This window comes from Aquarana catesbeiana, unplaced genomic scaffold, assembly GCF_042186555.1.
Source record: "Aquarana catesbeiana isolate 2022-GZ unplaced genomic scaffold, ASM4218655v1 unanchor86, whole genome shotgun sequence".
NCBI lineage: Eukaryota > Metazoa > Chordata > Amphibia > Anura > Ranidae > Aquarana > Aquarana catesbeiana.
Window position 1 is genome coordinate 643,036 of NW_027362746.1, and position 20,151 is coordinate 663,186.

The 20,151-nt window shown below is 51.3% G+C and overlaps 33 non-coding genes across 33 annotated transcripts; 16 read left to right on the forward strand and 17 right to left on the reverse strand.

Annotated features, from left to right (window-relative positions):
• Positions 1 to 739: 739 nt before the first annotated feature.
• Positions 740 to 813, reverse strand: TRNAN-GUU (transfer RNA asparagine (anticodon GUU)). The gene has a single exon. It is a non-coding gene; the product is annotated as a tRNA-Asn (tRNA).
• Positions 814 to 960: 147 nt separating this feature from the next.
• On the reverse strand, positions 961 to 1,046 carry TRNAY-GUA (transfer RNA tyrosine (anticodon GUA)). The gene is given in 2 exon segments: positions 961 to 996; positions 1,010 to 1,046. It is a non-coding gene; the product is annotated as a tRNA-Tyr (tRNA).
• A 371-nt stretch (positions 1,047 to 1,417) lies between these two features.
• Positions 1,418 to 1,490, forward strand: TRNAK-CUU (transfer RNA lysine (anticodon CUU)). The gene has a single exon. It is a non-coding gene; the product is annotated as a tRNA-Lys (tRNA).
• Positions 1,491 to 1,731: 241 nt separating this feature from the next.
• On the forward strand, positions 1,732 to 1,803 carry TRNAG-UCC (transfer RNA glycine (anticodon UCC)). Its single transcript has one exon. It is a non-coding gene; the product is annotated as a tRNA-Gly (tRNA).
• A 1,177-nt stretch (positions 1,804 to 2,980) lies between these two features.
• On the reverse strand, positions 2,981 to 3,054 carry TRNAN-GUU (transfer RNA asparagine (anticodon GUU)). The gene has a single exon. It is a non-coding gene; the product is annotated as a tRNA-Asn (tRNA).
• Positions 3,055 to 3,972: 918 nt separating this feature from the next.
• TRNAG-UCC (transfer RNA glycine (anticodon UCC)) lies at positions 3,973 to 4,044 on the forward strand. Its single transcript has one exon. It is a non-coding gene; the product is annotated as a tRNA-Gly (tRNA).
• Positions 4,045 to 5,221: 1,177 nt separating this feature from the next.
• TRNAN-GUU (transfer RNA asparagine (anticodon GUU)) lies at positions 5,222 to 5,295 on the reverse strand. The gene has a single exon. It is a non-coding gene; the product is annotated as a tRNA-Asn (tRNA).
• A 147-nt stretch (positions 5,296 to 5,442) lies between these two features.
• TRNAY-GUA (transfer RNA tyrosine (anticodon GUA)) lies at positions 5,443 to 5,528 on the reverse strand. The gene is given in 2 exon segments: positions 5,443 to 5,478; positions 5,492 to 5,528. It is a non-coding gene; the product is annotated as a tRNA-Tyr (tRNA).
• A 371-nt stretch (positions 5,529 to 5,899) lies between these two features.
• Positions 5,900 to 5,972, forward strand: TRNAK-CUU (transfer RNA lysine (anticodon CUU)). The gene has a single exon. It is a non-coding gene; the product is annotated as a tRNA-Lys (tRNA).
• Positions 5,973 to 6,213: 241 nt separating this feature from the next.
• TRNAG-UCC (transfer RNA glycine (anticodon UCC)) lies at positions 6,214 to 6,285 on the forward strand. Its single transcript has one exon. It is a non-coding gene; the product is annotated as a tRNA-Gly (tRNA).
• Positions 6,286 to 7,161: 876 nt separating this feature from the next.
• TRNAN-GUU (transfer RNA asparagine (anticodon GUU)) lies at positions 7,162 to 7,235 on the reverse strand. Its single transcript has one exon. It is a non-coding gene; the product is annotated as a tRNA-Asn (tRNA).
• A 147-nt stretch (positions 7,236 to 7,382) lies between these two features.
• TRNAY-GUA (transfer RNA tyrosine (anticodon GUA)) lies at positions 7,383 to 7,468 on the reverse strand. The gene is given in 2 exon segments: positions 7,383 to 7,418; positions 7,432 to 7,468. It is a non-coding gene; the product is annotated as a tRNA-Tyr (tRNA).
• A 371-nt stretch (positions 7,469 to 7,839) lies between these two features.
• Positions 7,840 to 7,912, forward strand: TRNAK-CUU (transfer RNA lysine (anticodon CUU)). Its single transcript has one exon. It is a non-coding gene; the product is annotated as a tRNA-Lys (tRNA).
• A 241-nt stretch (positions 7,913 to 8,153) lies between these two features.
• On the forward strand, positions 8,154 to 8,225 carry TRNAG-UCC (transfer RNA glycine (anticodon UCC)). The gene has a single exon. It is a non-coding gene; the product is annotated as a tRNA-Gly (tRNA).
• A 1,177-nt stretch (positions 8,226 to 9,402) lies between these two features.
• On the reverse strand, positions 9,403 to 9,476 carry TRNAN-GUU (transfer RNA asparagine (anticodon GUU)). Its single transcript has one exon. It is a non-coding gene; the product is annotated as a tRNA-Asn (tRNA).
• A 147-nt stretch (positions 9,477 to 9,623) lies between these two features.
• On the reverse strand, positions 9,624 to 9,709 carry TRNAY-GUA (transfer RNA tyrosine (anticodon GUA)). The gene is given in 2 exon segments: positions 9,624 to 9,659; positions 9,673 to 9,709. It is a non-coding gene; the product is annotated as a tRNA-Tyr (tRNA).
• Positions 9,710 to 10,080: 371 nt separating this feature from the next.
• TRNAK-CUU (transfer RNA lysine (anticodon CUU)) lies at positions 10,081 to 10,153 on the forward strand. The gene has a single exon. It is a non-coding gene; the product is annotated as a tRNA-Lys (tRNA).
• Positions 10,154 to 10,394: 241 nt separating this feature from the next.
• TRNAG-UCC (transfer RNA glycine (anticodon UCC)) lies at positions 10,395 to 10,466 on the forward strand. Its single transcript has one exon. It is a non-coding gene; the product is annotated as a tRNA-Gly (tRNA).
• A 1,177-nt stretch (positions 10,467 to 11,643) lies between these two features.
• On the reverse strand, positions 11,644 to 11,717 carry TRNAN-GUU (transfer RNA asparagine (anticodon GUU)). Its single transcript has one exon. It is a non-coding gene; the product is annotated as a tRNA-Asn (tRNA).
• A 147-nt stretch (positions 11,718 to 11,864) lies between these two features.
• Positions 11,865 to 11,950, reverse strand: TRNAY-GUA (transfer RNA tyrosine (anticodon GUA)). Its single transcript is given in 2 exon segments — positions 11,865 to 11,900; positions 11,914 to 11,950. It is a non-coding gene; the product is annotated as a tRNA-Tyr (tRNA).
• Positions 11,951 to 12,635: 685 nt separating this feature from the next.
• Positions 12,636 to 12,707, forward strand: TRNAG-UCC (transfer RNA glycine (anticodon UCC)). Its single transcript has one exon. It is a non-coding gene; the product is annotated as a tRNA-Gly (tRNA).
• A 1,177-nt stretch (positions 12,708 to 13,884) lies between these two features.
• TRNAN-GUU (transfer RNA asparagine (anticodon GUU)) lies at positions 13,885 to 13,958 on the reverse strand. Its single transcript has one exon. It is a non-coding gene; the product is annotated as a tRNA-Asn (tRNA).
• A 147-nt stretch (positions 13,959 to 14,105) lies between these two features.
• On the reverse strand, positions 14,106 to 14,191 carry TRNAY-GUA (transfer RNA tyrosine (anticodon GUA)). The gene is given in 2 exon segments: positions 14,106 to 14,141; positions 14,155 to 14,191. It is a non-coding gene; the product is annotated as a tRNA-Tyr (tRNA).
• A 371-nt stretch (positions 14,192 to 14,562) lies between these two features.
• On the forward strand, positions 14,563 to 14,635 carry TRNAK-CUU (transfer RNA lysine (anticodon CUU)). The gene has a single exon. It is a non-coding gene; the product is annotated as a tRNA-Lys (tRNA).
• A 241-nt stretch (positions 14,636 to 14,876) lies between these two features.
• On the forward strand, positions 14,877 to 14,948 carry TRNAG-UCC (transfer RNA glycine (anticodon UCC)). The gene has a single exon. It is a non-coding gene; the product is annotated as a tRNA-Gly (tRNA).
• A 1,177-nt stretch (positions 14,949 to 16,125) lies between these two features.
• Positions 16,126 to 16,199, reverse strand: TRNAN-GUU (transfer RNA asparagine (anticodon GUU)). The gene has a single exon. It is a non-coding gene; the product is annotated as a tRNA-Asn (tRNA).
• A 147-nt stretch (positions 16,200 to 16,346) lies between these two features.
• Positions 16,347 to 16,432, reverse strand: TRNAY-GUA (transfer RNA tyrosine (anticodon GUA)). The gene is given in 2 exon segments: positions 16,347 to 16,382; positions 16,396 to 16,432. It is a non-coding gene; the product is annotated as a tRNA-Tyr (tRNA).
• A 371-nt stretch (positions 16,433 to 16,803) lies between these two features.
• TRNAK-CUU (transfer RNA lysine (anticodon CUU)) lies at positions 16,804 to 16,876 on the forward strand. The gene has a single exon. It is a non-coding gene; the product is annotated as a tRNA-Lys (tRNA).
• Positions 16,877 to 17,117: 241 nt separating this feature from the next.
• Positions 17,118 to 17,189, forward strand: TRNAG-UCC (transfer RNA glycine (anticodon UCC)). The gene has a single exon. It is a non-coding gene; the product is annotated as a tRNA-Gly (tRNA).
• Positions 17,190 to 18,366: 1,177 nt separating this feature from the next.
• On the reverse strand, positions 18,367 to 18,440 carry TRNAN-GUU (transfer RNA asparagine (anticodon GUU)). Its single transcript has one exon. It is a non-coding gene; the product is annotated as a tRNA-Asn (tRNA).
• Positions 18,441 to 18,587: 147 nt separating this feature from the next.
• On the reverse strand, positions 18,588 to 18,673 carry TRNAY-GUA (transfer RNA tyrosine (anticodon GUA)). Its single transcript is given in 2 exon segments — positions 18,588 to 18,623; positions 18,637 to 18,673. It is a non-coding gene; the product is annotated as a tRNA-Tyr (tRNA).
• Positions 18,674 to 19,044: 371 nt separating this feature from the next.
• TRNAK-CUU (transfer RNA lysine (anticodon CUU)) lies at positions 19,045 to 19,117 on the forward strand. Its single transcript has one exon. It is a non-coding gene; the product is annotated as a tRNA-Lys (tRNA).
• Positions 19,118 to 19,358: 241 nt separating this feature from the next.
• Positions 19,359 to 19,430, forward strand: TRNAG-UCC (transfer RNA glycine (anticodon UCC)). Its single transcript has one exon. It is a non-coding gene; the product is annotated as a tRNA-Gly (tRNA).
• The last annotated feature ends 721 nt before the right edge of the window (positions 19,431 to 20,151 follow it).

The following is a 20,151-nucleotide window of genomic DNA, read 5'->3' on the forward strand; positions in this document are numbered from 1 at the left end:
CCACCCACTGGAACCCAAGCTGGGGCTTCTTAGGACTCTGCAATATCGGGCTGACGCGGTAACAACAAAAAGAGTCTACAGACCCTCTCAGGTGTGCTTTGAAAGCTTGTGGCTAGCCAGACTGGGTCTTGGCTAAACATCCACAAGGTCACGAAAACAAACTGGGGAGAAGCAGAACATTTGGAGAAATATAGTCACCCCCGTAAGCCACTGGAGTGTCAGAAAAACTCCGGAGGATCTTTAACAACAATTGCATCGCTGTGTACTTCAAGTCCAGCAATACACTGGGACGGAAGCTTGTACATCGGCACTATCTGCACTGCCCATTTTGAACATCGCTCTAGCTAGCCAAGCGATTTGACAACAATTGTCACCTTTAGCCACGCCGATCTAGGCACCAATAGCTATGCAGGCTTCCTGCCACCAACAATGGGATCATCTAACTTGAACAGGGCGGTTCTACAATTTTCACACCTCCCCCTGTTCTTGGACAATCAACATCGACACATTCACATGGTGATTGTCTTAAGGTGTGACTAGAAGTGCTGCAGTTATCTTCCTGAGCCAAAGAAGTGGCTCGATCAACTATGTAAACCTCTTCAACAAACGGCTAGTACATTTGCAAGGGTCTCCAGTGAACGCTTGTTTGTCTGCTCAGTTGCCGGTCACCTGAAGAGAGCCAAAGGACACGCTTTGTTTTAGCCTTCGGGCCCCACTGAGGTAATGGAGAAAACATGAGCGTCCCTGGGTGGGCTCGAACCACCAACCTTTCGGTTAACAGCCGAACGCGCTAACCGATTGCGCCACAGAGACTGCACGCCGAGGGCCGGCGCACCGGCCGAGGGAGACATGAATAATAAAAACAAAGTTCCTTAAAAGGCTTCCCAATTGCACATTTCTAGAGTGCCTTCTAGAGTGCCTTCTAGTTAAAGGGGGAGAGAGGCAGGGTAAAAGAGGGCATCCTTCGAGCCGGAATCGAACCAGCGACCTAAGGATTACTACGTTGACGCTACAGTCCTCCGCTCTACCAGCTGAGCTATCGAAGGGGCCGCCGGTGGGTCGTAGCCCGTGACTCCTTGCATTCAAAGCCAGCGCTTTGCCCTTTGCGTTAGTCCTTCTGCCTTGAGGGATTGGTCTATGCCGCCTCTGCCTGAAAGGTCAAATGCCTTGGCAGCTGTGATGTGGGAAAGCTCGGCTTCACGTTTTGCACAGCGAGAAAACACAATCGAAGCACCTACCGCGTTTTGTTGGGAGCCCAAAAACCACAGCAGCAACGGTGATGTACCTCCCTGACAGCAAGTAAGCGCAGGAGTGTTTGGAAGCGCATTGCGTCTATCAAAACAAATTGGGCCGAAAGTTAGCAAAAAGTGTTTGGCGTCAGTTGGTAGCAAGAGGCCACACGGGAGGCAGCGTCTTAGCCCGGCTAGCTCAGTCGGTAGAGCATGAGACTCTTAATCTCAGGGTCGTGGGTTCGAGCCCCACGTTGGGCGTATGGCATCGCAACGTTTTGGCCCAGTCAGTGGCATTCATGCGCACTGCACGGCCCCACCTTTACCATATCGACTGGCTTCTCTTCCATTCCCTCTACAAACGGGGAAATGTTTCGAGCTTATCTTTCTAGTGGTCAATTCGTATGGCAGCAAGTTGACCTTGCGCTGGGGCGTGGTTCTTATCAGCGCCACGTGTGACACGAATTGGATAGAGATAGTGGCACAGGCCCCGGACAGCCTTGCGTTGGTGGTATAGTGGTGAGCATAGCTGCCTTCCAAGCAGTTGACCCGGGTTCGATTCCCGGCCAACGCACTCCTATCCCTTTTTGGCCTTGCAAAGCGGCCCTAAGCAAAGACCCAAGTCATCCAGGTCCTTGAAGAAAGCTCCTAAGATATCCTGGCTTAGCGACAACTGTGGAGACTTTCTTCGGCATTCGAAAAGTCTCTGGCCTTATGCTTTAACTCGCTCAGGAGGTCCAGCATTATCCAGGGCCAAGGTTCAGCCATTTTGACTACTGATTCCCAAAGAGAATCAACTCTGTCACACACAACATTGCTAAGTATCTGGCAACAACGCTAACACCCTTAGCTGGCATCATATTGCACCATTTGCTATTCGGTGACGAAGGCATCGAATAGCAAATGACCCGCTTTGGACTGTGTCTTGCAAGGCAAGGAAAGGGGTGCATTTGGGCAAGGAGGCCTACAGGAAACCTACCCACACACACCGCTATCTGCTTTTTGGCTCACACCACCCACTGGAACCCAAGCTGGGGCTTCTTAGGACTCTGCAATATCGGGCTGACGCGGTAACAACAAAAAGAGTCTACAGACCCTCTCAGGTGTGCTTTGAAAGCTTGTGGCTAGCCAGACTGGGTCTTGGCTAAACATCCACAAGGTCACGAAAACAAACTGGGGAGAAGCAGAACATTTGGAGAAATATAGTCACCCCCGTAAGCCACTGGAGTGTCAGAAAAACTCCGGAGGATCTTTAACAACAATTGCATCGCTGTGTACTTCAAGTCCAGCAATACACTGGGACGGAAGCTTGTACATCGGCACTATCTGCACTGCCCATTTTGAACATCGCTCTAGCTAGCCAAGCGATTTGACAACAATTGTCACCTTTAGCCACGCCGATCTAGGCACCAATAGCTATGCAGGCTTCCTGCCACCAACAATGGGATCATCTAACTTGAACAGGGCGGTTCTACAATTTTCACACCTCCCCCTGTTCTTGGACAATCAACATCGACACATTCACATGGTGATTGTCTTAAGGTGTGACTAGAAGTGCTGCAGTTATCTTCCTGAGCCAAAGAAGTGGCTCGATCAACTATGTAAACCTCTTCAACAAACGGCTAGTACATTTGCAAGGGTCTCCAGTGAACGCTTGTTTGTCTGCTCAGTTGCCGGTCACCTGAAGAGAGCCAAAGGACACGCTTTGTTTTAGCCTTCGGGCCCCACTGAGGTAATGGAGAAAACATGAGCGTCCCTGGGTGGGCTCGAACCACCAACCTTTCGGTTAACAGCCGAACGCGCTAACCGATTGCGCCACAGAGACTGCACGCCGAGGGCCGGCGCACCGGCCGAGGGAGACATGAATAATAAAAACAAAGTTCCTTAAAAGGCTTCCCAATTGCACATTTCTAGAGTGCCTTCTAGAGTGCCTTCTAGTTAAAGGGGGAGAGAGGCAGGGTAAAAGAGGGCATCCTTCGAGGCGGAATCGAACCAGCGACCTAAGGATTACTACGTTGACGCTACAGTCCTCCGCTCTACCAGCTGAGCTATCGAAGGGCCCGCCGGTGGGTCGTAGCCCGTGACTCCTTGCATTCAAAGCCAGCGCTTTGCCCTTTGCGTTAGTCCTTCTGCCTTGAGGGATTGGTCTATGCCGCCTCTGCCTGAAAGGTCAAATGCCTTGGCAGCTGTGATGTGGGAAAGCTCGGCTTCACGTTTTGCACAGCGAGAAAACACAATCGAAGCACCTACCGCGTTTTGTTGGGAGCCCAAAAACCACAGCAGCAACGGTGATGTACCTCCCTGACAGCAAGTAAGCGCAGGAGTGTTTGGAAGCGCATTGCGTCTATCAAAACAAATTGGGCCGAAAGTTAGCAAAAAGTGTTTGGCGTCAGTTGGTAGCAAGAGGCCACACGGGAGGCAGCGTCTTAGCCCGGCTAGCTCAGTCGGTAGAGCATGAGACTCTTAATCTCAGGGTCGTGGGTTCAAGCCCCACGTTGGGCGTATGGCATCGCAACGTTTTGGCCCAGTCAGTGGCATTCATGCGCACTGCACGGCCCCACCTTTACCATATCGACTGGCTTCTCTTCCATTCCCTCTACAAACGGGGAAATGTTTCGAGCTTATCTTTCTAGTGGTCAATTCGTATGGCAGCAAGTTGACCTTGCGCTGGGGCGTGGTTCTTATCAGCGCCACGTGTGACACGAATTGGATAGAGATAGTGGCACAGGCCCCGGACAGCCTTGCGTTGGTGGTATAGTGGTGAGCATAGCTGCCTTCCAAGCAGTTGACCCGGGTTCGATTCCCGGCCAACGCACTCCTATCCCTTTTTGGCCTTGCAAAGCGGCCCTAAGCAAAGACCCAAGTCATCCAGGTCCTTGAAGAAAGCTCCTAAGATATCCTGGCTTAGCGACAACTGTGGAGACTTTCTTCGGCATTCGAAAAGTCTCTGGCCTTATGCTTTAACTCGCTCAGGAGGTCCAGCATTATCCAGGGCCAAGGTTCAGCCATTTTGACTACTGATTCCCAAAGAGAATCAACTCTGTCACACACAACATTGCTAAGTATCTGGCAACAACGCTAACACCCTTAGCTGGCATCATATTGCACCATTTGCTATTCGGTGACGAAGGCATCGAATAGCAAATGACCCGCTTTGGACTGTGTCTTGCAAGGCAAGGAAAGGGGTGCATTTGGGCAAGGAGGCCTACAGGAAACCTACCCACACACACCGCTATCTGCTTTTTGGCTCACACCACCCACTGGAACCCAAGCTGGGGCTTCTTAGGACTCTGCAATATCGGGCTGACGCGGTAACAACAAAAAGAGTCTACAGACCCTCTCAGGTGTGCTTTGAAAGCTTGTGGCTAGCCAGACTGGGTCTTGGCTAAACATCCACAAGGTCACGAAAACAAACTGGGGAGAAGCAGAACATTTGGAGAAATATAGTCACCCCCGTAAGCCACTGGAGTGTCAGAAAAACTCCGGAGGATCTTTAACAACAATTGCATCGCTGTGTACTTCAAGTCCAGCAATACACTGGGACGGAAGCTTGTACATCGGCACTATCTGCACTGCCCATTTTGAACATCGCTCTAGCTAGCCAAGCGATTTGACAACAATTGTCACCTTTAGCCACGCCGATCTAGGCACCAATAGCTATGCAGGCTTCCTGCCACCAACAATGGGATCATCTAACTTGAACAGGGCGGTTCTACAATTTTCACACCTCCCCCTGTTCTTGGACAATCAACATCGACACATTCACATGGTGATTGTCTTAAGGTGTGACTAGAAGTGCTGCAGTTATCTTCCTGAGCCAAAGAAGTGGCTCGATCAACTATGTAAACCTCTTCAACAAACGGCTAGTACATTTGCAAGGGTCTCCAGTGAACGCTTGTTTGTCTGCTCAGTTGCCGGTCACCTGAAGAGAGCCAAAGGACACGCTTTGTTTTAGCCTTCGGGCCCCACTGAGGTAATGGAGAAAACATGAGCGTCCCTGGGTGGGCTCGAACCACCAACCTTTCGGTTAACAGCCGAACGCGCTAACCGATTGCGCCACAGAGACTGCACGCCGAGGGCCGGCGCACCGGCCGAGGGAGACATGAATAATAAAAACAAAGTTCCTTAAAAGGCTTCCCAATTGCACATTTCTAGAGTGCCTTCTAGAGTGCCTTCTAGTTAAAGGGGGAGAGAGGCAGGGTAAAAGAGGGCATCCTTCGAGCCGGAATCGAACCAGCGACCTAAGGATTACTACGTTGACGCTACAGTCCTCCGCTCTACCAGCTGAGCTATCGAAGGGGCCGCCGGTGGGTCGTAGCCCGTGACTCCTTGCATTCAAAGCCAGCGCTTTGCCCTTTGCGTTAGTCCTTCTGCCTTGAGGGATTGGTCTATGCCGCCTCTGCCTGAAAGGTCAAATGCCTTGGCAGCTGTGATGTGGGAAAGCTCGGCTTCACGTTTTGCACAGCGAGAAAACACAATCGAAGCACCTACCGCGTTTTGTTGGGAGCCCAAAAACCACAGCAGCAACGGTGATGTACCTCCCTGACAGCAAGTAAGCGCAGGAGTGTTTGGAAGCGCATTGCGTCTATCAAAACAAATTGGGCCGAAAGTTAGCAAAAAGTGTTTGGCGTCAGTTGGTAGCAAGAGGCCACACGGGAGGCAGCGTCTTAGCCCGGCTAGCTCAGTCGGTAGAGCATGAGACTCTTAATCTCAGGGTCGTGGGTTCGAGCCCCACGTTGGGCGTATGGCATCGCATCGTTTTGGCCCAGTCAGTGGCATTCATGCGCACTGCACGGCCCCACCTTTACCATATCGACTGGCTTCTCTTCCATTCCCTCTACAAACGGGGAAATGTTTCGAGCTTATCTTTCTAGTGGTCAATTCGTATGGCAGCAAGTTGACCTTGCGCTGGGGCGTGGTTCTTATCAGCGCCACGTGTGACATGAATTGGATAGAGATAGTGGCACAGGCCCCGGACAGCCTTGCGTTGGTGGTATAGTGGTGAGCATAGCTGCCTTCCAAGCAGTTGACCCGGGTTCGATTCCCGGCCAACGCACTCCTATCCCTTTTTGGCCTTGCAAAGCGGCCCTAAGCAAAGACCCAAGTCATCCAGGTCCTTGAAGAAAGCTCCTAAGATATCCTGGCTTAGCGACAACCTACCCACACACACCGCTATCTGCTTTTTGGCTCACACCACCCACTGGAACCCAAGCTGGGGCTTCTTAGGACTCTGCAATATCGGGCTGACGCGGTAACAACAAAAAGAGTCTACAGACCCTCTCAGGTGTGCTTTGAAAGCTTGTGGCTAGCCAGACTGGGTCTTGGCTAAACATCCACAAGGTCACGAAAACAAACTGGGGAGAAGCAGAACATTTGGAGAAATATAGTCACCCCCGTAAGCCACTGGAGTGTCAGAAAAACTCCGGAGGATCTTTAACAACAATTGCATCGCTGTGTACTTCAAGTCCAGCAATACACTGGGACGGAAGCTTGTACATCGGCACTATCTGCACTGCCCATTTTGAACATCGCTCTAGCTAGCCAAGCGATTTGACAACAATTGTCACCTTTAGCCACGCCGATCTAGGCACCAATAGCTATGCAGGCTTCCTGCCACCAACAATGGGATCATCTAACTTGAACAGGGCGGTTCTACAATTTTCACACCTCCCCCTGTTCTTGGACAATCAACATCGACACATTCACATGGTGATTGTCTTAAGGTGTGACTAGAAGTGCTGCAGTTATCTTCCTGAGCCAAAGAAGTGGCTCGATCAACTATGTAAACCTCTTCAACAAACGGCTAGTACATTTGCAAGGGTCTCCAGTGAACGCTTGTTTGTCTGCTCAGTTGCCGGTCACCTGAAGAGAGCCAAAGGACACGCTTTGTTTTAGCCTTCGGGCCCCACTGAGGTAATGGAGAAAACATGAGCGTCCCTGGGTGGGCTCGAACCACCAACCTTTCGGTTAACAGCCGAACGCGCTAACCGATTGCGCCACAGAGACTGCACGCCGAGGGCCGGCGCACCGGCCGAGGGAGACATGAATAATAAAAACAAAGTTCCTTAAAAGGCTTCCCAATTGCACATTTCTAGAGTGCCTTCTAGAGTGCCTTCTAGTTAAAGGGGGAGAGAGGCAGGGTAAAAGAGAGCATCCTTCGAGCCGGAATCGAACCAGCGACCTAAGGATTACTACGTTGACGCTACAGTCCTCCGCTCTACCAGCTGAGCTATCGAAGGGCCCGCCGGTGGGTCGTAGCCCGTGACTCCTTGCATTCAAAGCCAGCGCTTTGCCCTTTGCGTTAGTCCTTCTGCCTTGAGGGATTGGTCTATGCCGCCTCTGCCTGAAAGGTCAAATGCCTTGGCAGCTGTGATGTGGGAAAGCTCGGCTTCACGTTTTGCACAGCGAGAAAACACAATCGAAGCACCTACCGCGTTTTGTTGGGAGCCCAAAAACCACAGCAGCAACGGTGATGTACCTCCCTGACAGCAAGTAAGCGCAGGAGTGTTTGGAAGCGCATTGCGTCTATCAAAACAAATTGGGCCGAAAGTTAGCAAAAAGTGTTTGGCGTCAGTTGGTAGCAAGAGGCCACACGGGAGGCAGCGTCTTAGCCCGGCTAGCTCAGTCGGTAGAGCATGAGACTCTTAATCTCAGGGTCGTGGGTTCGAGCCCCACGTTGGGCGTATGGCATCGCAATGTTTTGGCCCAGTCAGTGGCATTCATGCGCACTGCACGGCCCCACCTTTACCATATCGACTGGCTTCTCTTCCATTCCCTCTACAAACGGGGAAATGTTTCGAGCTTATCTTTCTAGTGGTCAATTCGTATGGCAGCAAGTTGACCTTGCGCTGGGGCGTGGTTCTTATCAGCGCCACGTGTGACACGAATTGGATAGAGATAGTGGCACAGGCCCCGGACAGCCTTGCGTTGGTGGTATAGTGGTGAGCATAGCTGCCTTCCAAGCAGTTGACCCGGGTTCGATTCCCGGCCAACGCACTCCTATCCCTTTTTGGCCTTGCAAAGCGGCCCTAAGCAAAGACCCAAGTCATCCAGGTCCTTGAAGAAAGCTCCTAAGATATCCTGGCTTAGCGACAACTGTGGAGACTTTCTTCGGCATTCGAAAAGTCTCTGGCCTTATGCTTTAACTCGCTCAGGAGGTCCAGCATTATCCAGGGCCAAGGTTCAGCCATTTTGACTACTGATTCCCAAAGAGAATCAACTCTGTCACACACAACATTGCTAAGTATCTGGCAACAACGCTAACACCCTTAGCTGGCATCATATTGCACCATTTGCTATTCGGTGACGAAGGCATCGAATAGCAAATGACCCGCTTTGGACTGTGTCTTGCAAGGCAAGGAAAGGGGTGCATTTGGGCAAGGAGGCCTACAGGAAACCTACCCACACACACCGCTATCTGCTTTTTGGCTCACACCACCCACTGGAACCCAAGCTGGGGCTTCTTAGGACTCTGCAATATCGGGCTGACGCGGTAACAACAAAAAGAGTCTACAGACCCTCTCAGGTGTGCTTTGAAAGCTTGTGGCTAGCCAGACTGGGTCTTGGCTAAACATCCACAAGGTCACGAAAACAAACTGGGGAGAAGCAGAACATTTGGAGAAATATAGTCACCCCCGTAAGCCACTGGAGTGTCAGAAAAACTCCGGAGGATCTTTAACAACAATTGCATCGCTGTGTACTTCAAGTCCAGCAATACACTGGGACGGAAGCTTGTACATCGGCACTATCTGCACTGCCCATTTTGAACATCGCTCTAGCTAGCCAAGCGATTTGACAACAATTGTCACCTTTAGCCACGCCGATCTAGGCACCAATAGCTATGCAGGCTTCCTGCCACCAACAATGGGATCATCTAACTTGAACAGGGCGGTTCTACAATTTTCACACCTCCCCCTGTTCTTGGACAATCAACATCGACACATTCACATGGTGATTGTCTTAAGGTGTGACTAGAAGTGCTGCAGTTATCTTCCTGAGCCAAAGAAGTGGCTCGATCAACTATGTAAACCTCTTCAACAAACGGCTAGTACATTTGCAAGGGTCTCCAGTGAACGCTTGTTTGTCTGCTCAGTTGCCGGTCACCTGAAGAGAGCCAAAGGACACGCTTTGTTTTAGCCTTCGGGCCCCACTGAGGTAATGGAGAAAACATGAGCGTCCCTGGGTGGGCTCGAACCACCAACCTTTCGGTTAACAGCCGAACGCGCTAACCGATTGCGCCACAGAGACTGCACGCCGAGGGCCGGCGCACCGGCCGAGGGAGACATGAATAATAAAAACAAAGTTCCTTAAAAGGCTTCCCAATTGCACATTTCTAGAGTGCCTTCTAGAGTGCCTTCTAGTTAAAGGGGGAGAGAGGCAGGGTAAAAGAGGGCATCCTTCGAGCCGGAATCGAACCAGCGACCTAAGGATTACTACGTTGACGCTACAGTCCTCCGCTCTACCAGCTGAGCTATCGAAGGGGCCGCCGGTGGGTCGTAGCCCGTGACTCCTTGCATTCAAAGCCAGCGCTTTGCCCTTTGCGTTAGTCCTTCTGCCTTGAGGGATTGGTCTATGCCGCCTCTGCCTGAAAGGTCAAATGCCTTGGCAGCTGTGATGTGGGAAAGCTCGGCTTCACGTTTTGCACAGCGAGAAAACACAATCGAAGCACCTACCGCGTTTTGTTGGGAGCCCAAAAACCACAGCAGCAACGGTGATGTACCTCCCTGACAGCAAGTAAGCGCAGGAGTGTTTGGAAGCGCATTGCGTCTATCAAAACAAATTGGGCCGAAAGTTAGCAAAAAGTGTTTGGCGTCAGTTGGTAGCAAGAGGCCACACGGGAGGCAGCGTCTTAGCCCGGCTAGCTCAGTCGGTAGAGCATGAGACTCTTAATCTCAGGGTCGTGGGTTCGAGCCCCACGTTGGGCGTATGGCATCGCAACGTTTTGGCCCAGTCAGTGGCATTCATGCGCACTGCACGGCCCCACCTTTACCATATCGACTGGCTTCTCTTCCATTCCCTCTACAAACGGGGAAATGTTTCGAGCTTATCTTTCTAGTGGTCAATTCGTATGGCAGCAAGTTGACCTTGCGCTGGGGCGTGGTTCTTATCAGCGCCACGTGTGACACGAATTGGATAGAGATAGTGGCACAGTCCCCGGACAGCCTTGCGTTGGTGGTATAGTGGTGAGCATAGCTGCCTTCCAAGCAGTTGACCCGGGTTCGATTCCCGGCCAACGCACTCCTATCCCTTTTTGGCCTTGCAAAGCGGCCCTAAGCAAAGACCCAAGTCATCCAGGTCCTTGAAGAAAGCTCCTAAGATATCCTGGCTTAGCGACAACTGTGGAGACTTTCTTCGGCATTCGAAAAGTCTCTGGCCTTATGCTTTAACTCGCTCAGGAGGTCCAGCATTATCCAGGGCCAAGGTTCAGCCATTTTGACTACTGATTCCCAAAGAGAATCAACTCTGTCACACACAACATTGCTAAGTATCTGGCAACAACGCTAACACCCTTAGCTGGCATCATATTGCACCATTTGCTATTCGGTGACGAAGGCATCGAATAGCAAATGACCCGCTTTGGACTGTGTCTTGCAAGGCAAGGAAAGGGGTGCATTTGGGCAAGGAGGCCTACAGGAAACCTACCCACACACACCGCTATCTGCTTTTTGGCTCACACCACCCACTGGAACCCAAGCTGGGGCTTCTTAGGACTCTGCAATATCGGGCTGACGCGGTAACAACAAAAAGAGTCTACAGACCCTCTCAGGTGTGCTTTGAAAGCTTGTGGCTAGCCAGACTGGGTCTTGGCTAAACATCCACAAGGTCACGAAAACAAACTGGGGAGAAGCAGAACATTTGGAGAAATATAGTCACCCCCGTAAGCCACTGGAGTGTCAGAAAAACTCCGGAGGATCTTTAACAACAATTGCATCGCTGTGTACTTCAAGTCCAGCAATACACTGGGACGGAAGCTTGTACATCGGCACTATCTGCACTGCCCATTTTGAACATCGCTCTAGCTAGCCAAGCGATTTGACAACAATTGTCACCTTTAGCCACGCCGATCTAGGCACCAATAGCTATGCAGGCTTCCTGCCACCAACAATGGGATCATCTAACTTGAACAGGGCGGTTCTACAATTTTCACACCTCCCCCTGTTCTTGGACAATCAACATCGACACATTCACATGGTGATTGTCTTAAGGTGTGACTAGAAGTGCTGCAGTTATCTTCCTGAGCCAAAGAAGTGGCTCGATCAACTATGTAAACCTCTTCAACAAACGGCTAGTACATTTGCAAGGGTCTCCAGTGAACGCTTGTTTGTCTGCTCAGTTGCCGGTCACCTGAAGAGAGCCAAAGGACACGCTTTGTTTTAGCCTTCGGGCCCCACTGAGGTAATGGAGAAAACATGAGCGTCCCTGGGTGGGCTCGAACCACCAACCTTTCGGTTAACAGCCGAACGCGCTAACCGATTGCGCCACAGAGACTGCACGCCGAGGGCCGGCGCACCGGCCGAGGGAGACATGAATAATAAAAACAAAGTTCCTTAAAAGGCTTCCCAATTGCACATTTCTAGAGTGCCTTCTAGAGTGCCTTCTAGTTAAAGGGGGAGAGAGGCAGGGTAAAAGAGGGCATCCTTCGAGCCGGAATCGAACCAGCGACCTAAGGATTACTACGTTGACGCTACAGTCCTCCGCTCTACCAGCTGAGCTATCGAAGGGGCCGCCGGTGGGTCGTAGCCCGTGACTCCTTGCATTCAAAGCCAGTGCTTTGCCCTTTGCGTTAGTCCTTCTGCCTTGAGGGATTGGTCTATGCCGCCTCTGCCTGAAAGGTCAAATGCCTTGGCAGCTGTGATGTGGGAAAGCTCGGCTTCACGTTTTGCACAGCGAGAAAACACAATCGAAGCACCTACCGCGTTTTGTTGGGAGCCCAAAAACCACAGCAGCAACGTTGATGTACCTCCCTGACAGCAAGTAAGCGCAGGAGTGTTTGGAAGCGCATTGCGTCTATCAAAACAAATTGGGCCGAAAGTTAGCAAAAAGTGTTTGGCGTCAGTTGGTAGCAAAAGGCCACACGGGAGGCAGCGTCTTAGCCCGGCTAGCTCAGTCGGTAGAGCATGAGACTCTTAATCTCAGGGTCGTGGGTTCGAGCCCCACAATGGGCGTATGGCATCGCAACGTTTTGGCCCAGTCAGTGGCATTCATGCGCACTGCACGGCCCCACCTTTACCATATCGACTGGCTTCTCTTCCATTCCCTCTACAAACGGGGAAATGTTTCGAGCTTATCTTTCTAGTGGTCAATTCGTATGGCAGCAAGTTGACCTTGCGCTGGGGCGTGGTTCTTATCAGCGCCACGTGTGACACGAATTGGATAGAGATAGTGGCACAGGCCCCGGACAGCCTTGCGTTGGTGGTATAGTGGTGAGCATAGCTGCCTTCCAAGCAGTTGACCCGGGTTCGATTCCCGGCCAACGCACTCCTATCCCTTTTTGGCCTTGCAAAGCGGCCCTAAGCAAAGACCCAAGTCATCCAGGTCCTTGAAGAAAGCTCCTAAGATATCCTGGCTTAGCGACAACTGTGGAGACTTTCTTCGGCATTCGAAAAGTCTCTGGCCTTATGCTTTAACTCGCTCAGGAGGTCCAGCATTATCCAGGGCCAAGGTTCAGCCATTTTGACTACTGATTCCCAAAGAGAATCAACTCTGTCACACACAACATTGCTAAGTATCTGGCAACAACGCTAACACCCTTAGCTGGCATCATATTGCACCATTTGCTATTCGGTGACGAAGGCATCGAATAGCAAATGACCCGCTTTGGACTGTGTCTTGCAAGGCAAGGAAAGGGGTGCATTTGGGCAAGGAGGCCTACAGGAAACCTACCCACACACACCGCTATCTGCTTTTTGGCTCACACCACCCACTGGAACCCAAGCTGGGGCTTCTTAGGACTCTGCAATATCGGGCTGACGCGGTAACAACAAAAAGAGTCTACAGACCCTCTCAGGTGTGCTTTGAAAGCTTGTGGCTAGCCAGACTGGGTCTTGGCTAAACATCCACAAGGTCACGAAAACAAACTGGGGAGAAGCAGAACATTTGGAGAAATATAGTCACCCCCGTAAGCCACTGGAGTGTCAGAAAAACTCCGGAGGATCTTTAACAACAATTGCATCGCTGTGTACTTCAAGTCCAGCAATACACTGGGACGGAAGCTTGTACATCGGCACTATCTGCACTGCCCATTTTGAACATCGCTCTAGCTAGCCAAGCGATTTGACAACAATTGTCACCTTTAGCCACGCCGATCTAGGCACCAATAGCTATGCAGGCTTCCTGCCACCAACAATGGGATCATCTAACTTGAACAGGGCGGTTCTACAATTTTCACACCTCCCCCTGTTCTTGGACAATCAACATCGACACATTCACATGGTGATTGTCTTAAGGTGTGACTAGAAGTGCTGCAGTTATCTTCCTGAGCCAAAGAAGTGGCTCGATCAACTATGTAAACCTCTTCAACAAACGGCTAGTACATTTGCAAGGGTCTCCAGTGAACGCTTGTTTGTCTGCTCAGTTGCCGGTCACCTGAAGAGAGCCAAAGGACACGCTTTGTTTTAGCCTTCGGGCCCCACTGAGGTAATGGAGAAAACATGAGCGTCCCTGGGTGGGCTCGAACCACCAACCTTTCGGTTAACAGCCGAACGCGCTAACCGATTGCGCCACAGAGACTGCACGCCGAGGGCCGGCGCACCGGCCGAGGGAGACATGAATAATAAAAACAAAGTTCCTTAAAAGGCTTCCCAATTGCACATTTCTAGAGTGCCTTCTAGAGTGCCTTCTAGTTAAAGGGGGAGAGAGGCAGGGTAAAAGAGGGCATCCTTCGAGCCGGAATCGAACCAGCGACCTAAGGATTACTACGTTGACGCTACAGTCCTCCGCTCTACCAGCTGAGCTATCGAAGGGCCCGCCGGTGGGTCGTAGCCCGTGACTCCTTGCATTCAAAGCCAGCGCTTTGCCCTTTGCGTTAGTCCTTCTGCCTTGAGGGATTGGTCTATGCCGCCTCTGCCTGAAAGGTCAAATGCCTTGGCAGCTGTGATGTGGGAAAGCTCGGCTTCACGTTTTGCACAGCGAGAAAACACAATCGAAGCACCTACCGCGTTTTGTTGGGAGCCCAAAAACCACAGCAGCAACGGTGATGTACCTCCCTGACAGCAAGTAAGCGCAGGAGTGTTTGGAAGCGCATTGCGTCTATCAAAACAAATTGGGCCGAAAGTTAGCAAAAAGTGTTTGGCGTCAGTTGGTAGCAAGAGGCCACACGGGAGGCAGCGTCTTAGCCCGGCTAGCTCAGTCGGTAGAGCATGAGACTCTTAATCTCAGGGTCGTGGGTTCGAGCCCCACGTTGGGCGTATGGCATCGCAACGTTTTGGCCCAGTCAGTGGCATTCATGCGCACTGCACGGCCCCACCTTTACCATATCGACTGGCTTCTCTTCCATTCCCTCTACAAATGGGGAAATGTTTCGAGCTTATCTTTCTAGTGGTCAATTCGTATGGCAGCAAGTTGACCTTGCGCTGGGGCGTGGTTCTTATCAGCGCCACGTGTGACACGAATTGGATAGAGATAGTGGCACAGGCCCCGGACAGCCTTGCGTTGGTGGTATAGTGGTGAGCATAGCTGCCTTCCAAGCAGTTGACCCGGGTTCGATTCCCGGCCAACGCACTCCTATCCCTTTTTGGCCTTGCAAAGCGGCCCTAAGCAAAGACCCAAGTCATCCAGGTCCTTGAAGAAAGCTCCTAAGATATCCTGGCTTAGCGACAACTGTGGAGACTTTCTTCGGCATTCGAAAAGTCTCTGGCCTTATGCTTTAACTCGCTCAGGAGGTCCAGCATTATCCAGGGCCAAGGTTCAGCCATTTTGACTACTGATTCCCAAAGAGAATCAACTCTGTCACACACAACATTGCTAAGTATCTGGCAACAACGCTAACACCCTTAGCTGGCATCATATTGCACCATTTGCTATTCGGTGACGAAGGCATCGAATAGCAAATGACCCGCTTTGGACTGTGTCTTGCAAGGCAAGGAAAGGGGTGCATTTGGGCAAGGAGGCCTACAGGAAACCTACCCACACACACCGCTATCTGCTTTTTGGCTCACACCACCCACTGGAACCCAAGCTGGGGCTTCTTAGGACTCTGCAATATCGGGCTGACGCGGTAACAACAAAAAGAGTCTACAGACCCTCTCAGGTGTGCTTTGAAAGCTTGTGGCTAGCCAGACTGGGTCTTGGCTAAACATCCACAAGGTCACGAAAACAAACTGGGGAGAAGCAGAACATTTGGAGAAATATAGTCACCCCCGTAAGCCACTGGAGTGTCAGAAAAACTCTGGAGGATCTTTAACAACAATTGCATCGCTGGGTACTTCAAGTCCAGCAATACACTGGGACGGAAGCTTGTACATCGGCACTATCTGCACTGCCCATTTTGAACATCGCTCTAGCTAGCCAAGCGATTTGACAACAATTGTCACCTTTAGCCACGCCGATCTAGGCACCAATAGCTATGCAGGCTTCCTGCCACCAACAATGGGATCATCTAACTTGAACAGGGCGGTTCTACAATTTTCACACCTCCCCCTGTTCTTGGACAATCAACATCGACACATTCACATGGTGATTGTCTTAAGGTGTGACTAGAAGTGCTGCAGTTATCTTCCTGAGCCAAAGAAGTGGCTCGATCAACTATGTAAACCTCTTCAACAAACGGCTAGTACATTTGCAAGGGTCTCCAGTGAACGCTTGTTTGTCTGCTCAGTTGCCGGTCACCTGAAGAGAGCCAAAGGACACGCTTTGTTTTAGCCTTCGGGCCCCACTGAGGTAATGGAGAAAACATGAGCGTCCCTGGGTGGGCTCGAACCACCAACCTTTCGGTTAACAGCCGAACGCGCTAACCGATTGCGCCACAGAGACTGCACGCCGAGGGCCGGCGCACCGGCCGAGGGAGACATGAATAATAAAAACAAAGTTCCTTAAAAGGCTTCCCAATTGCACATTTCTAGAGTGCCTTCTAGAGTGCCTTCTAGTTAAAGGGGGAGAGAGGCAGGGTAAAAGAGGGCATCCTTCGAGCCGGAATCGAACCAGCGACCTAAGGATTACTACGTTGACGCTACAGTCCTCCGCTCTACCAGCTGAGCTATCGAAGGGGCCGCCGGTGGGTCGTAGCCCGTGACTCCTTGCATTCAAAGCCAGCGCTTTGCCCTTTGCGTTAGTCCTTCTGCCTTGAGGGATTGGTCTATGCCGCCTCTGCCTGAAAGGTCAAATGCCTTGGCAGCTGTGATGTGGGAAAGCTCGGCTTCACGTTTTGCACAGCGAGAAAACACAATCGAAGCACCTACCGCGTTTTGTTGGGAGCCCAAAAACCACAGCAGCAACGGTGATGTACCTCCCTGACAGCAAGTAAGCGCAGGAGTGTTTGGAAGCGCATTGCGTCTATCAAAACAAATTGGGCCGAAAGTTAGCAAAAAGTGTTTGGCGTCAGTTGGTAGCAAGAGGCCACACGGGAGGCAGCGTCTTAGCCCGGCTAGCTCAGTCGGTAGAGCATGAGACTCTTAATCTCAGGGTCGTGGGTTCGAGCCCCACGTTGGGCGTATGGCATCGCAACGTTTTGGCCCAGTCAGTGGCATTCATGCGCACTGCACGGCCCCACCTTTACCATATCGACTGGCTTCTCTTCCATTCCCTCTACAAACGGGGAAATGTTTCGAGCTTATCTTTCTAGTGGTCAATTCGTATGGCAGCAAGTTGACCTTGCGCTGGGGCGTGGTTCTTATCAGCGCCACGTGTGACACGAATTGGATAGAGATAGTGGCACAGGCCCCGGACAGCCTTGCGTTGGTGGTATAGTGGTGAGCATAGCTGCCTTCCAAGCAGTTGACCCGGGTTCGATTCCCGGCCAACGCACTCCTATCCCTTTTTGGCCTTGCAAAGCGGCCCTAAGCAAAGACCCAAGTCATCCAGGTCCTTGAAGAAAGCTCCTAAGATATCCTGGCTTAGCGACAACTGTGGAGACTTTCTTCGGCATTCGAAAAGTCTCTGGCCTTATGCTTTAACTCGCTCAGGAGGTCCAGCATTATCCAGGGCCAAGGTTCAGCCATTTTGACTACTGATTCCCAAAGAGAATCAACTCTGTCACACACAACATTGCTAAGTATCTGGCAACAACGCTAACACCCTTAGCTGGCATCATATTGCACCATTTGCTATTCGGTGACGAAGGCATCGAATAGCAAATGACCCGCTTTGGACTGTGTCTTGCAAGGCAAGGAAAGGGGTGCATTTGGGCAAGGAGGCCTACAGGAAACCTACCCACACACACCGCTATCTGCTTTTTGGCTCACACCACCCACTGGAACCCAAGCTGGGGCTTCTTAGGACTCTGCAATATCGGGCTGACGCGGTAACAACAAAAAGAGTCTACAGACCCTCTCAGGTGTGCTTTGAAAGCTTGTGGCTAGCCAGACTGGGTCTTGGCTAAACATCCACAAGGTCACGAAAACAAACTGGGGAGAAGCAGAACATTTGGAGAAATATAGTCACCCCCGTAAGCCACTGGAGTGTCAGAAAAACTCCGGAGGATCTTTAACAACAATTGCATCGCTGTGTACTTCAAGTCCAGCAATACACTGGGACGGAAGCTTGTACATCGGCACTATCTGCACTGCCCATTTTGAACATCGCTCTAGCTAGCCAAGCGATTTGACAACAATTGTCACCTTTAGCCACGCCGATCTAGGCACCAATAGCTATGCAGGCTTCCTGCCACCAACAATGGGATCATCTAACTTGAACAGGGCGGTTCTACAATTTTCACACCTCCCCCTGTTCTTGGACAATCAACATCGACACATTCACATGGTGATTGTCTTAAGGTGTGACTAGAAGTGCTGCAGTTATCTTCCTGAGCCAAAGAAGTGGCTCGATCAACTATGTAAACCTCTTCAACAAACGGCTAGTACATTTGCAAGGGTCTCCAGTGAACGCTTGTTTGTCTGCTCAGTTGCCGGTCACCTGAAGAGAGCCAAAGGACACGCTTTGTTTTAGCCTTCGGGCCCCACTGAGGTAATGGAGAAAACATGAGCGTCCCTGGGTGGGCTCGAACCACCAACCTTTCGGTTAACAGCCGAACGCGCTAACCGATTGCGCCACAGAGACTGCATGCCGAGGGCTGGCGCACCGGCCGAGGGAGACATGAATAATAAAAACAAAGTTCCTTAAAAGGCTTCCCAATTGCACATTTCTAGAGTGCCTTCTAGAGTGCCTTCTAGTTAAAGGGGGAGAGAGGCAGGGTAAAAGAGGGCATCCTTCGAGCCGGAATCGAACCAGCGACCTAAGGATTACTACGTTGACGCTACAGTCCTCCGCTCTACCAGCTGAGCTATCGAAGGGCCCGCCGGTGGGTCGTAGCCCGTGACTCCTTGCATTCAAAGCCAGCGCTTTGCCCTTTGCGTTAGTCCTTCTGCCTTGAGGGATTGGTCTATGCCGCCTCTGCCTGAAAGGTCAAATGCCTTGGCAGCTGTGATGTGGGAAAGCTCGGCTTCACGTTTTGCACAGCGAGAAAACACAATCGAAGCACCTACCGCGTTTTGTTGGGAGCCCAAAAACCACAGCAGCAACGGTGATGTACCTCCCTGACAGCAAGTAAGCGCAGGAGTGTTTGGAAGCGCATTGCGTCTATCAAAACAAATTGGGCCGAAAGTTAGCAAAAAGTGTTTGGCGTCAGTTGGTAGCAAGAGGCCACACGGGAGGCAGCGTCTTAGCCCGGCTAGCTCAGTCGGTAGAGCATGAGACTCTTAATCTCAGGGTCGTGGGTTCGAGCCCCACGTTGGGCGTATGGCATCGCAACGTTTTGGCCCAGTCAGTGGCATTCATGCGCACTGCACGGCCCCACCTTTACCATATCGACTGGCTTCTCTTCCATTCCCTCTACAAACGGGGAAATGTTTCGAGCTTATCTTTCTAGTGGTCAATTCGTATGGCAGCAAGTTGACCTTGCGCTGGGGCGTGGTTCTTATCAGCGCCACGTGTGACACGAATTGGATAGAGATAGTGGCACAGGCCCCGGACAGCCTTGCGTTGGTGGTATAGTGGTGAGCATAGCTGCCTTCCAAGCAGTTGACCCGGGTTCGATTCCCGGCCAACGCACTCCTATCCCTTTTTGGCCTTGCAAAGCGGCCCTAAGCAAAGACCCAAGTCATCCAGGTCCTTGAAGAAAGCTCCTAAGATATCCTGGCTTAGCGACAACTGTGGAGACTTTCTTCGGCATTCGAAAAGTCTCTGGCCTTATGCTTTAACTCGCTCAGGAGGTCCAGCATTATCCAGGGCCAAGGTTCAGCCATTTTGACTACTGATTCCCAAAGAGAATCAACTCTGTCACACACAACATTGCTAAGTATCTGGCAACAACGCTAACACCCTTAGCTGGCATCATATTGCACCATTTGCTATTCGGTGACGAAGGCATCGAATAGCAAATGACCCGCTTTGGACTGTGTCTTGCAAGGCAAGGAAAGGGGTGCATTTGGGCAAGGAGGCCTACAGGAAACCTACCCACACACACCGCTATCTGCTTTTTGGCTCACACCACCCACTGGAACCCAAGCTGGGGCTTCTTAGGACTCTGCAATATCGGGCTGACGCGGTAACAACAAAAAGAGTCTACAGACCCTCTCAGGTGTGCTTTGAAAGCTTGTGGCTAGCCAGACTGGGTCTTGGCTAAACATCCACAAGGTCACGAAAACAAACTGGGGAGAAGCAGAACATTTGGAGAAATATAGTCACCCCCGTAAGCCACTGGAGTGTCAGAAAAACTCCGGAGGATCTTTAACAACAATTGCATCGCTGTGTACTTCAAGTCCAGCAATAC